Source organism: Bubalus bubalis, chromosome 12 (genome assembly GCF_019923935.1).
Source record: "Bubalus bubalis isolate 160015118507 breed Murrah chromosome 12, NDDB_SH_1, whole genome shotgun sequence".
Taxonomy (NCBI): domain Eukaryota; kingdom Metazoa; phylum Chordata; class Mammalia; order Artiodactyla; family Bovidae; genus Bubalus; species Bubalus bubalis.
This window is the reverse complement of record NC_059168.1, coordinates 2,463,944-2,477,948: the sequence shown is the minus strand read 5'-3', so window position 1 is coordinate 2,477,948 and position 14,005 is coordinate 2,463,944. Positions and strand designations below refer to the sequence as shown.

Genomic DNA, 14,005 nt, shown 5'->3' with positions numbered 1-14,005 from the left:
AAATTGTTGATTAATTTTAATACAAACAGCACTATGCATTTCCTAATTTTACACTATAAAACTGAGCCTCCAGAGGATTAATTGGCTCAGTAAGACAGCTGGTAAATGGTGGAGCTGAGCACCCGAGCCCCAGTCAGGCCCCTCAGTCATTCCCCTCAGAGCTTCTTGGCAATGCTGTTAGCTGAATCAGGGAACACAGCCTGAGAAGGAGAAAGCGTGAAGGGGAGACTTGAGCGCTGGTGAGGACATGATGGGCCAGGGAGATGTCCAGCGATAGTTGGCAGTGAGGCCTGGAATCCATGACAAAGCGCCGACTGGAAACACAGCTGGTTAAGGAGCCCTAGGACCCGTGCATTCACCAACCCTGTTTGCACTCATCGCCCAGCCATCAGCCTAAACAGGTGGCCAGGGTGGTAGTTTGGTGACCCTGAAACTCTCCCTCATCCTTTGGCTCTGGGATAGAAGAACTCTCCAGGCCCAGTCCAGAGTGGACAACACGTGGGCTCCCTTGTCTACCTCATAATGGGTCATTTTATAAAAGTCTGTGCCTGCAGATTTGGTAACAGACACATCGTCAACAATAGTAACTGCCTCTAACAATCATTATAATGGTGATTATGATAGTGCCCCCACACTTCCCAGTTTATAAGCCCTCCAGGAGACCTGAGGCTGTGTTGGCAGATGCTGTGGTAGAAAAGCTTTGTCCATTCTTTTTTTTTCAGTGGCAGGGAGCCACAGCTTGCAGGATCTTAGCTCCCATACCAGGGATCAAACCCTCGCCCTTGGCAGTGAAAGCTCTGAGTCTCGACCACCGGACTGCCATCCTATTAGGACTGTTTGCCCAAGGTTTGGGGTAGAGGCCTAGGCACTACCCTCAGCATCCCAGTCTAGGCCAACCCCACCCTCCCAGGCTGAATAGACTCATTGCCTGACAAAGCAGCAGATCATCCCACACAGGATAGAGTTATTCTGCCATCCCAGGCAGTCGAACACACTCTTACAGACAGTGGCTGTTGTGCAAAGCCTCAGCAAGTCAACACCTGCCTGTGTCAACCTGGAAACAATATGATCTAAATTTAATTGCCTCCTGAGGCAACTGTTTGCAATAGAAAGTAATTTACAACAGCCAATAAATCTTGCAGAGGAATGACATCTCCATTTGCTTCCCTAAAATCAAACATGCCTGTTGGTCAAGCCACTATCTGATATACCTTCACCTCCTACCCACAGCTACCCTCCTCCTGCATTATCTAACCATCGGATCCAGCCCCTGATGGCATGAGAGAAGTCGCCTGGGCCCTCCATGTCCTGCTGTCTCAAATAGATTAATTCAAAAAAAGAAAAACCCACGAATGCATTCTTCCCATAAAGACATTACAAATAAATCATTTCTCTCTGACACCATTCCAAATTCAATTCCCTCCCCAACCTAGAGATAAGGACTCTTATCACATTGAGTGGGCTTCCCAGGTGGCACTAGTGGTAAAGAATGTACCTGCCGACGCAGGAGACATAAGAGAGGTGGGTTCGATCCCTGGGTTGGGAAGATCCCTGGACAAAGGCATGGCAACCCACTCCAGTATTCTTGCCTGGAAGATCCCATGGACAGAGGAGCCTGTGGGCTATAATCCATGGGGTTGCAAAGAGTCAGAAGCAACTGAGCATCAGATTGGGTAAACTCTTCCGGAACTTTCCCTACGTATTTTCATAAATACATGGTTTAAAAAAACACGTAAATGTATGTGTGCTTTTAAAAAGTGATTCCATTCTAATTGTTCTATTCTGCAACTTGATTTTTTTGTCCAACAATACGTCTTGGAGAACCCTCTCTGTTAGAACACAGATCTGTTTCTCTCTTGTAGCTGCTAGACTTCATATCTGGTACGGACGTATAGCAGTCTTTATTTCATCCCCTCTTCATGGTGCTTGGTCTTTTTGCAATTACAGGAACCTTCCAAGAACATCCTGGACCCCCTTAGAACATTTGCAGGGCTCTGTAACTTACAAAGGAGTCCCAGAGATTGGCCTAAAAGCTGCTTTCTCCTAGCCTCTGTTCCCAAGACTCGGCATCCCTTGCTGGCCCAAATCTAGGAAGAAAACCTGGTCTTGGGAGGGGTGGTCCTCATCCTGGAGCTCTCAGAGCTGGAGGGACTGTTCACGAGCGTCTTCCCACCTGGCCTCATTCTGGAGAGGAGGCCAGCAGGCCCAGAGACGTCAGGCAAGTTTGAAGGAGGTCACACAGCAAGTCCGTGTTGTTGCTCTTGCTCCTGGGACCCACAAACACATCCAGCGCGCTCAGTCAGTTTTCTGCTCTGGGAAGCTCCGTTCCCAGGCTCCAGCGGTGGCAAAAGGCCCCCAGGGCTTTGTTTTCAAAGGAGAAATGAATCGGGAAGTATTTTTAAGTGCTGGCCCCGCCTGGCTCCTGCCTTGCTCCCTCGTGCCTTAGCTGTCCAGGAAAGGCCAGCTTCACAGTGGCATCTGCAACTCATGGAAAACAACAAACGCCTGAAATAGATGATACCCAAGCTCAGGAATGGAAAGAATTGGCTCATGGCTTCAAACGCCTCTTAGAAAAAGGCAAGAATAGCTTTCGGCGTTTGGGGAACTGCTGGAGGTGAGGGAGGGGGATCTGAGAGCTTTGGTCACTTTTTTTCACCTCCCCCTCCCCCCACCCCCATGTGAACACTTAGCTTCCCCAGCTCAATCCACTCTGGGAGCACATCCACACCTGGCTACTGCCGGAAACTGGAGGAAACTGGAGATGCTACGTGATTCTTACGCTTCTTGAGCCTGAAAGGTAACGGTGGAATTCCTATGTGTGTCTGTGTTGGCGGGAGGGCGGGAGGGTGGGGGAGGGTGACAGGGAGAGAAAATGCGGATTTTCATCCCCACTCAGATAGCCCAGCTGCTGTGTGACCATCTGCAAGTCACTTGACCTCTCAGAACCTCCAATTCCTCACTGGCAAAGCAGGCATAATGATTCATTTATTCATGAATAAATGAGTCATTTGTTATGATCCAGCTCTGTGCCAGCACTGGACTAGAGACTGGGGGTATAGCCATGACCAGGACAAAGCTCTGATCTCGTGGAGCAAAATATATACAGCCCTTGACAACCTTACAGGTGATGAGAATCAGCCATTGCTTCTTCAGACAGTTCCAAAGTCACTCAAGGCCTGGTGCCAGAGGGGTGACAATACCTTTGACCAGTGTTTATCAGGCACTGAACCTAGCATCTTACCTGGATTATTTCATTCAGTGTCACCCAGCCCTATGAAGTGGCCACTATATATTTATCCCTATATCACAGTTGAAGACATCGAGCAGCAGAGAGTAAATGCTGGACGAGGTAATAAAGACAGGCCAGCTGTGGGCCAGCTCCCTGTTAAGCGCTGGATACCTGGACAACCAAAGCCTGGTTCCTTCTTTATGACACAAAGTAGTAAGTCTAGACTGGAGGTCAGTACAAATGCACTGGACAAAGGCTTTTTTAAAACAAAACAAAACAAAACCACGGGGGTCTGTATAGAGCTTTTTTTAAAAATGTATTTTAAATTGGAGGATAATTACAATATTGCATTGGTTTCTGCCCTACATCAACATGAATCAGCCATAGGTATACATATGTCCCCTCCCTCCTGAACCTCCCTCCCACCACACCCCACCCTACCCCACTAGGTTGTCACAGAGCATCAGATTTGAGCTCTGTTCATCAAACAGCAAATTCCTATTGGCAGGCTATTTAATATATGGTAATATATATATGTCAATGCTACTCACTCAATTTGTCCCCCACTCCTTCACTCAGAAGTCTGTCCTTTATGCCTGCCTCTCCTTTGAAAGTGAAAGTGAAGTCGCCCCGTAGTGTCTGACTCTTTGCAACCCCATGGACTGTAGCGCGCCAGGCTCCTCCATCCATGGGATTTTCCAGGCAACAGTACTGGAGTGGGTTGCCATTTTCTTCTCCAGGGGATATTCCCTACCCAGGGATCCAACTCAGGTCTCCTGCATTGCAGGCAGACTCTTTGCCCTCTGAGCCACCAGGGAATCCCTTGTTGCCCTGCAAATAGGTTCATCGTGTCAATATATGATATCTGTTTTTCTGACTTACTTCACTCTGTATTATAGGCTCTAGGTTTATTCACCGCATTAGAACTGACTGGCAGCACTATTTACAATAACTAGGACATGGAAGCAACCTAGATATACTTTCACAGATGAATGGATAAAGAAGTCGTACAGAGCTTTTGCTCTCATTTTAAAATAAGCTTCTGGTAACCCTTCATTTCCCTGGTGTATGACTGTCTCCCATTTGACAGATGAGTAAACCGAGGCATGCAGCGCTTAAGTGCCTCTTCGGAAGACTGCACAGACTGCACGATGGGACCTTCTTACCACCTGCAGGTTCCCAGGACTCTCTGGCGGGAGCGGGGGCGGAGGCGAGAGGGGGTCGCGCCCCAGGGCAGGAGAGAACTACATCTCCCAGGATGCCATGCGAGGGGCGTGTAGGGGTGGAGCCGCCGCGAGCCCACGGCAGTCATTTCTTGGTATTTAAAAAAAGTAGCAAAAGAAAAGAAAGAATCAAAGCCTCAAGCGTCACGTCTAGGAATAGCGTCGGAGCCAGGCCAAGTCATTATAGACGATGAGTAATCCGGTTAAGTCATTTCTCTAAACGCCATTCCTTGTAAGAGAATTAAAATATCAGCTTACATCAGTCCGGGAGAGGCAGGCTCCAGGGGCCCGGGGCGGGAACGCTGCCAGGAGGGGGCGCGGCTGGCGCGCCTCGGCCGCTCCGCTCGGTCTGGGGCAGCGGCTGGACGCCAGCGACCGACAGCTGGGCCCTGGGCTCGGCCTGACAGCCAGCTAGGGGGCGGCGGGGGAGCCACCCGCCAGGCCTCAGTTTACCTTCTTGTTAAGAGCTTCTAGGAAAGTTTGGGCTGCCTCCTCTCAAGAGAATCAGTGTCCCTTGTGGGGATGGACCTGCAAGGTGAATGAAGGCCAGGCTACTAGGCCAGATGGGAATGGGGTTTCTTTTTCTTCAGTGTCCCCTCTTTCTGTCAGATTCCAAAATTCCTATCTTGACAGCTGCAGGAGCAAAGAGCTGATGCTGGGAAAGAGTGAGGGCAGAAGGAGAAGAGGGCGACAGAGGATGAGATGGTTGGATGGCATCACCGATTCAATGGACATGAGCTTGGGCAAACTCCAGGAGATGGTGAGGGACAGGGAAGCCTGGCGGGCTGCAGTCCATGGGGTTGTGAAGAGTCGGACATGACTTAGGGACTGAACAGCAACAACAACCAGTGGGGGTCGGGGTGGATCTGGATCTCCTGGAGGTGTGAATTTTGCCCTAGACTTGCAGGAGTCATAAAAGCATCTTGAGATGAGGATTGCAATGAATTTAGGGAGGGTGAGCTGATCCAGAAGCTGACCCTAAAACCTGTCCCCTAAATCCCTCTCCAGGTCCAACAACATGAGCTGGGTCCTGGTAGTGAGCTGGACACTCATCTCTCCCTCGGTGACCCTCACGTGGACCCTTGGCAGATAAGGTCACTGGGGCCCGGAACCTTCCCACTGGCTTCCCGCGCCAGTCCCCAAAGCGGTAGAGAGTAACTCAAGCTTACAGATGAACGCTTGAGGCAGCCTCTGAGCAATTTACACACGTTCACACTTGCAATGAATCAGGCGCTTTTGAAATTCCCTTTTCACCAAAGGGCAGAGAGAAACCGAGAGGTTCTCAACTTCCTAAGAAGCTGCACAAGGCTCAGCCAGTCCACTAAAACAGGAAGCTCCAAGGCTCTGGAATCAGGCCGACTGCTCCCCAGTCCTGACACCCTCACTTGCAGATGACCTTGGATGAATGACTCACTATCTCTAGTCTTCGATTTTCCCACATGTAAAACGGGATTAGCAATACCTACCTTGTGAGATTACTGTGACGGTTAGAAATAACGTAGACCTGTAACAAATGGTCATTCTGTTGTGTTGGTGTTGTGTGAAAACAGCCTCCGACCCAGCAGATTCTGCGTGCGTCTGAGCCTGTAGAAGTAAATGTTAAATAACCTGCTCCCCCAAACCCAACCATCTCTTAGCACAGCGGTCACCTTCCCTGCATCAGGGGGCCAAGCCCTTGGCACACCCCTGGCTCCTCTGCACAGTCCTGCCTGTGTGCACCCCAAGCCCTGGCCTTAGCGACCTGAGCTGGACCCTGAGACCCCCCACCTGACCAGGTTTTCTAGGTTTACAGGTAGTAGCTTCAAGGTCCTGAGCTCCCCAGTTGGGGTCTTCACATTTGGCCGGGATGTTGGGAGGAATTATGGTCGAGGTGAATGATGTAGCTCTAACCTGAGCGGATCCATTAACCCCTTCCATGCTGGAAGCCTAGGCTTGGATGGGTGGGGTGGGGTGGGGGTTGCTGCTCTAATTACTTCTCCTGCTCAGTCCCCTAGTGGCTTCAGAGTCTCCCAAACCCTGACCCACACAGATCTCTGCAAGAGGGAGATTCCTCACTCACTCTGATGAGTGAGGCTTCCTGTGGCTGAGTGGCATCTGCCTCCTGCACAGAGTGGGAAAAGCGACCTGCATTCTCCATAAGAAGACCAAGTGCCCCAGGACTGCCCTGGCCGTCCAGTAAGACTCCAAGCTTCCAGTACTGAGGGTGCACGTTCTATCCCTGCTCAAAAGTTTTGTTTTGTTTTAAAAAATAAAACCCGAGTGCCCCAAATCAGCTCAGTTCTTCATGCTCAGTCTTCTCATCTGTAAAATGGTCATGGCACAATAAAAGCCGTCACACCTGCTAGTGCAGTTATAGGCACTAGATAAGTTATTTCTTATAAACAGCTTAGAACTGTGTTTGGTGGGAAGGCAGATCTCCATAAATATTAGCTCTTATCCAGAACCCAGGACCAAGCAGAAGGCATGGGGTGAGCCAGGGCTAGGGGAAGGACACAGGAAACCTGGGTTCCATGGACCCATGGAACATAGCAGATAGTGGTCCTGCCCACCCACCCCACCTTCCCTTCTGCTGCTGCTGTCAATGTGTCAAATTTTGTTGCCTTTAGGGCTTTTTTTTTTTTTTAATTAAACACGGGCTGCCTGAAAACCCTAATATTCTGGTTAAGTTTTGAAACAGCTCAGAAATCCCCTCCTCTTGTGAGTCAGAGGCAGGAGCATTAAGCAGAACTGCCAGTGGGGTGCTGCGCAGAACTGCAAAATAACAGCTGGGCAGCCCTGTGGCCCCAGGGAGCTGAAATAGGGGCTCAAAAATATTGGGGTGCGCTGGCGTGGCACGAAGGCCGGAAGTCCCTGGGGGTGGGGGTGGGGCACACCAAAGCCCCAAAGGATCGCCATGCCCACCCCCTGACATAAAAACAACTCGGAACGGTTCAATTAGTGTAAGGAAGTCTCACAAGACTGGCTTTTCCCGGAACGGCGATTTCGATGCTCGCCTGGAAATATCAAATCCTTTCCAAGCATTTTTCTTTTTTCTATTTTGGTGCCTTAAGCACGTGCTTGGGGAAGTGATGGGTAGTTTTCTCTTTCCAACCCAGCCCGCGCGCAGGGGTCTTCACCGACCCGCTCCGGGGAACTTGAGTCCCGCCTCGCGCAGCCATCCTCTGCTCGGCTCCGCCGGGGCGCGGTGGGAGGAGGGGCGGGCTGCGGGGTCCGGAGGGACGCCGCCCTGGGGATGCGGGGCGAGGCAACGGGGCGGGGTGGTCGGTCCGAGCGCCCGCTCCCCTCCCCCTGGGCTCGCTGAGCCGCTGAGCCGAGCTGGGGAAGGCGGGCGGGCGGGGGTTTCGGAAAGCGCTTTCCATGCTCGGCCGGATCTGAGTCAAAAATGGGGAGCTTGTTCAAACCGAAAGAATAATTCGGTTAGCCAAGGCCGCCAATATTTCTCTGCGCCCAAATTATTGCTAGGCAGGGAGAGCCTGAGCCGGAGCATCGCTGGCCCCTCGGGCCTCGCCGAAAGCCCCGGCCTCCACCCCCCCCCCCCCACCATAGTTCCTCTTTTTTCCCAGAAAAGGGACCAGGGGGCGCGCCTCCTCCAGGCCCACAGACTCTGCCAAGTACCCAGGGCCATCCAGACCCTCCTGAGGCCCAGAGGAAAGGGGGCCGGCAGAGATGAGTGAGACCTCTCTCACCTGCCCTGGTCGGCCCTTCTCAGGTGGATCAAGAGGTCCCTCGTGCCTCTGAGCATTTGCACCCTCTGTTCCCTGTACTGTTCCCTCCCCACCAGCTTGCAAGTTCTTGAACATCCTCCTAGGGGTAGAGATGTGAAGCTTTTCAGAAAATTTTCTGGAAGTCTCATACTAACACTCCTGGGGCCTCTACTAGGTCTTAGAACAGGCCTGGCTTCCCATCATAGAGACCTGCTTGAAACCAGCTTGAAAAGAACCCCCAAGTAGATTCAAAATCCCCCCTACAGGCCCCCATGCCTCGATTTCACTCCCAGGCATCTTTGCTTAACAGGGTTCACGCTCTGGCCTGCATCCCTAGTGGACCCAGTAAGGCCCAAATTAACAAGGCTTTTTGAACTGACCTTAACAGGGAAAGAAACGTCGATCTATATGTAAGAGCTAATGATTTTCTTTTTTTTTTCAGGCTGGCCTCCCGGTGAGGAGTGGGCTAGGGAGGGCCCAGGGGTTCTTTGTGGATTCTGACCTCTCAAACTCAGCTTCCCCAGCCTTTGTGGTCACAGAGACTCTCTGGCTGGGCCCGAGTTCATTCTGACCTTAGGACAGGTGTGGAAAGGAGATGCTGATGGTTCATCTTTCTGGGCTACCCGCAACACCTGGCCTGGGCCTGCTGCACTGCCGCCTCGGCCCAGCTCATTGATTCAGCAGAAAATTCGCCCCGTAAGCAGGACCATGGTGAGCTCCCAGGCAGGGCCAGCTGGCCTTATGCGGAAGAGCCCTGTAGACAGCCAGATGACTGAGGCATAGAGGGCACATCACACACAAGGACAAGCACAGAACATGTTCAAGGTCAAGGGACATGCGGGGTCAGCTGGGCCTATGAAGAGGACAGCGGTCCCACCCCACCGCCACCCCAAGGCTCATGGCCCAGGCTGGCAGGGACAGGTCAGCATGGCCACTGACCTATGAGAACACCTGGCATTAACCTGGCCTTACCCGCTGTGGTTGCTGTGTTGGGGGAAATTCTGAGGTCCCTGCACTCCCTTTTGGAATGTCGTACTCTGGCCAGCAGTGGAGACACACACATGGAGCCGTGCGCACATCAGCACGTCCAGCATGCTCCCCCCTCAACTCTCGGGCCCACCTCTGTGCCAGGGAGCATCTTTCCTCTCTGTTTAGCGGTCACTGTTTCAGATTAACTCTAACCCCAGGAAAAGGAAGTGGAGATCAAGGGTGGCCAAGAACACAAGCCTGTTTGCCAACTGCAGGGTGGAGGCTGCCCCCAGCCCAGGAAGCCTTGTGGAGGGAGGAGAGACATATTCTCAGGGATCACTTCCTGTGAATGCTCCCACTTCCAAGGGCGCTCTGGACAGGGAAGCCTTCCAAAGGGCAGGGTTCTGGGACCATCATTGAACTCCCTGAGGTCTCTCTCATACCTGGGGAGGGGTTGGCTGAAGGGTTAGCTGGATGTGGAGGCCTCAGGTAAATACAGCCCAGAGAAGTTTTATCTCAAGGCTCCCAACAGCTTTTGTTTTGCTTTTAATCTCAATGTCAACTTTAAAAAAAAAAGGTGGGGGGGGGGGGCAGAGTTCCGTATAAAATTGTAGATTTCAGACTTCTCTTAAAATCAGATCTGCCTCACCAGTCAAGCGGCCTGCCCGTCAGCTAGCAGGTGGACCCTCTGTGGCTCGCTCAGCCGCTGTACGCCTCCCCACCCTGAGGCCGTCTGTCACTGGGCTCTGTCAGCGTTATCTACCAGGCCCCAGAGGGATTTGAGGGTGGCCACCCCCTGAACGAGGCCTCTGTTTTACAGAAGACCTGGCTGGTCTTCGGGGTGTGTTTTTGTTTTTGGCTTCTCGGGTTCTTTGTAGCAGTGCTCAGGCTTCTCTCGCTGCAGGACACAGGCTTAGCTGCCCCGCGGCGTGTGGGACCTTGTTTCCCTGACCAAGGATCAAACCCTCATCGTCTGCATTGGAAGGCAGATTCCTAACCACTTGACCGCAAGGGAAGTCCCTGGTCTTTGTGCTTTTGAGCAGGGGAGTATCTGTTCATCCCGAGGGGTGAAGAGGGCCCTGGTTGCTGAGAGAAAGCTGGGAGCCTCTTCATTTTAAGGAACTAAGTGAGAACTTGGAGCCAGGATGAGGGCTCTGCCTTCTGGTACATTCTGGGGTGCTTCACTGGCCTGGCTCCATTTTGATAGGGTTTTATATTTTTAAAGGGTTGTAAAAAAAAAAAAAGACCAAAAAACCCCAAAAACAAGCAAACAAAAACAAAGACGATGTGACTGAGATCGAAAGCCCCAAATATTTATTATCTAGCCCTTTTTGTTACAAGCTTGCTGAGTCCTGGTTTTACAGATGGGAATACTAAGCTCCAGAAAGGGAAAGTGATGTGCTCAAGGTCACATACGATGCACGAGATGCAAGAGACACAGGGTCAGTCCCTGGGTGGGGAAGATCCCCTGGAGGAGGAAATGGTAACCCACTCCGGTATGCTTGCCTGGAGACTTCCATGGACAGAGGAGCCTGGCGGGCTACAGTCCATGGGGTCGCAGAGTCAGACACAGCCGAAGTGGCTGAGCAGTAGCAAGACCACACGGCAGACTGGTGACTGAGCTCTGTCTGTGCCGACCAGCCTCCTGCTTTTCCTTCAGTCTTGCAGTGAGCACGGGGAGGCGCCCGTCAGCCCTGGGCCAGCCGTCTGTGAGCGCAGGGCCTTGGAGGGGGGCCAAATGGACGCCTGTGCCCTGATGGTGGCCGTTTCCTGACAGTTGCTTTGACAACGCTATGTTTTGTTACCTTTTACCTGGGGATCTCCAAGCCCACGACTGAATTCAGAGAATATAGTTGCTGGTTTCTGTACATTTTCCCTCCTGCGGTTTGGCCTCTTCATCAAGAACTCTATGAATCAGAAAATTCAAGTGCGTGCAGACACACACAGGCATGCGTGTGGAAGGGAAATGACTTTTCTGGGTAACTGAGGGTTAACTGGAAGCCTGTGTTCTTCTGCCTTGTTGAATTTTTTTTTTTTTTCTACAAATGATGAGCATTTCCCCAACTGAGTATTTTGAAAAGTTCCACCACTTTCTAAATATGTGACCTTGGTCAAGTTACCTAACCTCAGTAACCTCAGTTTCCTTATCTGTAAAAATGCACCGAGCGCCGCCTCTCTAGGTTGTGAAAGGCACTAGAAAGAGGAGTGTGTGCTTGAGGTGGAGGCGCCAGCACCGTAGTTATTCTTCTTAGTGGGTCAGTGGAGCGGCCAGATTGACTGAAGCTCTTCGTGGGTATTTAGCATTATGCTTTGGAATCCAATGTGCCTTTTGTACGCGTTGACATGGAGATTAGCCAGAATTGGCATTCATCTGCAATTTCTATCGCAGCTAAGTCCTCCCAAAGAGATGGTTTTTCTTATGATTTGCTGCTTTCTCATAAAAGCCGGTGCCTGCAACGCACCAAGGACTCTTGATCTGTCGGGACCTGAATGCTGTCTTTATCTGGGAAATGTCTACAGATAAAGGGCAGGACTGGGGCTCAGCCTTCCAGGTGTCCCATCACACCCCCGCTCCTTTCCCATCGTCCCTACTCACAAGCCAGGACCCACCCCCGGGTCGAGGGTAGCCGGGAAACAGGGAGTGGGGAGACTTCGCGGACCACTGAGAAGGCAGGAAGGCCTGTGAGGGGAAGACCTGGGCAAGTTCTAGATTCTCAGCAAGTGTAGGGGGTGCTGGGGGAGTGGGGGGCCAGTGCATTCTGGGAAGCCTTTTCTGACTGGCCCTCAGATTGAGGAGTGGAGGGGCTGCCCTCAAGAGGGGAGCCCACAGGAGCCTCAGCCCCATAGGCTCGCTCTTGTCGTTTGTGGAGGACAAGGAGCCAGCCCCAGATGGGAGGGCGGCTGCCGGGCACACCACCCTACAGGGCCCTCTTCCCTCTGGTCTGACCTCTGCTGCTCCGGCCGCTTGCCCCTGGGATGAGGCCAAGGGGGCTGCCCGTGCTGCGAGTCAGGGGGACTCAGGTGGGTCTCTCGGCCCAGTGCATTCTGGGAAGACAGCAGCTGTCTTCCACAAGGGGACTGAGCTCAGAGTCAGATCAGCTGCCTTCCCGGTCTCTCGCTGTGTGGCCTTGGACGTGCCACTCAGCCTCTGGGCCTCACTCTCCTCACCTGTAAAGTGGGAATCCTTACCGCTCGGTGTTGACGTGAAGACAGTGAGATTAATGTGTGAGAAAGGAGCCTCACGTGGGTCTCGAGGCTCATGGCCTGCCCTCTTCTTGGGGCTGGGAAAGCTGCCTCTGGAGTAGGTTTGGTTTCTGGGCTGTAGACAAAGGTTTTCCTCGGTCCTCATCTCTGCTCAGCCCTCCGGAGCCCCCCTTCTCCCTCTGCCACTCAGCTCAGCCTGTCCGGGCCTCTCCACCTCTCTGTACCCCCGTAGCCCACCTGATGGCATTGGTGATGTAGATTTCAGCTTCTGTTTACCCTGCAGCGAGCTTGCCACCCAAAGTCTAGTTTCCATCTGTCACCATACAGTTGACCCCTACACCCACTTTGCCTATGCCTCCCACCGCCCTTGGCTTCCCCTCTGGTTCCCTCTGGTAAATATACTCTGTTCTATGTATCTACATGCTTTTGTTTAGTTTGGTTTATTCATTTATTGTGTTTTTGTTGGTTTGTTTTTAGATTCCACATAGTGAAATCATACGGTATTTGTTTTTCTCTATTTTCACTTAGCATAATATCTTCGAGGTCACCCATGTATTGCAAATGGCAAGATTTCATCTTTTTTAATGGCTGAGTAATATTCCTCTGTGAGGCTTCCCTGGTGGCTCAGGGGTAAAGAATCTACTGGTAAAGATGCAGATTTGATCCCTGGGTTAGGAAGATCCCCTACAGAAGGAAATGGCAACCCACTCCAGTAGTCTCGCCTAGGAAATCCCATGGACAGGGGTACCTGGCGGGCTACAATCCATGGGGTTGCAGAAGAGTTGGACATGACTTAGTGACTAAACAACAATAACAAAACAATACTCCATTGCGTGCATAAACCATTGATCTATCTATTCATCCACTGATGTGCACTTAGGTTGTTCCTGTATCTTGGCCATTGTAATTAATCCTTCATTGAACATGGGGGTCGCATATGTTTCAGAATTAGTGTTTTTGTTTTCTCTGGATAAAAGCCCAAAAGTGAAATAGCCAGATTGTGTGTTAGTTCCATTTTTAATTTTTTAAGAAAACTGCATGTTTTTTTCCACAATGGCTGCACCAATGTATGCTCTCAGCAACGGTGCAGGAGTGTTCCCTTTCTTCCTGTGTAGACTGACTCTTATTCATCCCGCCTAGGGTTCAGTCTGCCTCTTCCGTCTGAAGATTCAGGCCTATTTTTAATCCTAGAAATTTTCATTCATTATTTCTTTGAATATTGCAAATGTTATTCCTGGCCCATTCATTCTGATTTTTCTCTTCTACAACTTCTGTTTGTTGTATATTGCTGCTAAGTCGCTTCAGTCATGTCCAACTCTGTGTGACCCCATAGACGGCAGCCCACCAGGCCCCGCTGTCCCTGGGATTCCCCAGGCAAGAACACTGGAGTGGGTTGCCATTTCCTTCTCCAACGCATGAAAGTGAAAAGTGACAGTGAAGTCGCTCAGTCGTGTCCCATATCATTTCATCATCTGTCTCAACCTTTCTCTCAAATGTTCTCATCCTTTGACAGAATGTTGCATTCTGATTAATTTTCTCAGATCTGTCTTCCAGTTAATCCAACTATGTCTAATCTGCTGGCTTGCCCATCCATTCTGTTTACAAATTCAATGTCTATATCTTTCATTTCCTGGCTCCCTTTTCAAATCTGTTTCATCCTTTTCAAATCTTTTCCA

General features: G+C 51.2%; 1 long non-coding RNA gene across 2 annotated transcripts; it reads left to right on the top strand.

Annotated features, from left to right (window-relative positions):
• The first annotated feature begins 2,676 nt into the window (after positions 1 to 2,676).
• On the top strand, positions 2,677 to 6,376 carry LOC112577991. 2 transcript variants are annotated; one of them, XR_003102132.3, is made up of 4 exons: positions 2,677 to 2,797; positions 4,320 to 4,404; positions 5,086 to 5,212; positions 5,461 to 6,376. It is a non-coding gene; the product is annotated as an uncharacterized LOC112577991 (long non-coding RNA). The 2 variants fall into 2 exon arrangements; XR_006543175.2 differs by having other exon boundaries at positions 4,320 to 4,684.
• The last annotated feature ends 7,629 nt before the right edge of the window (positions 6,377 to 14,005 follow it).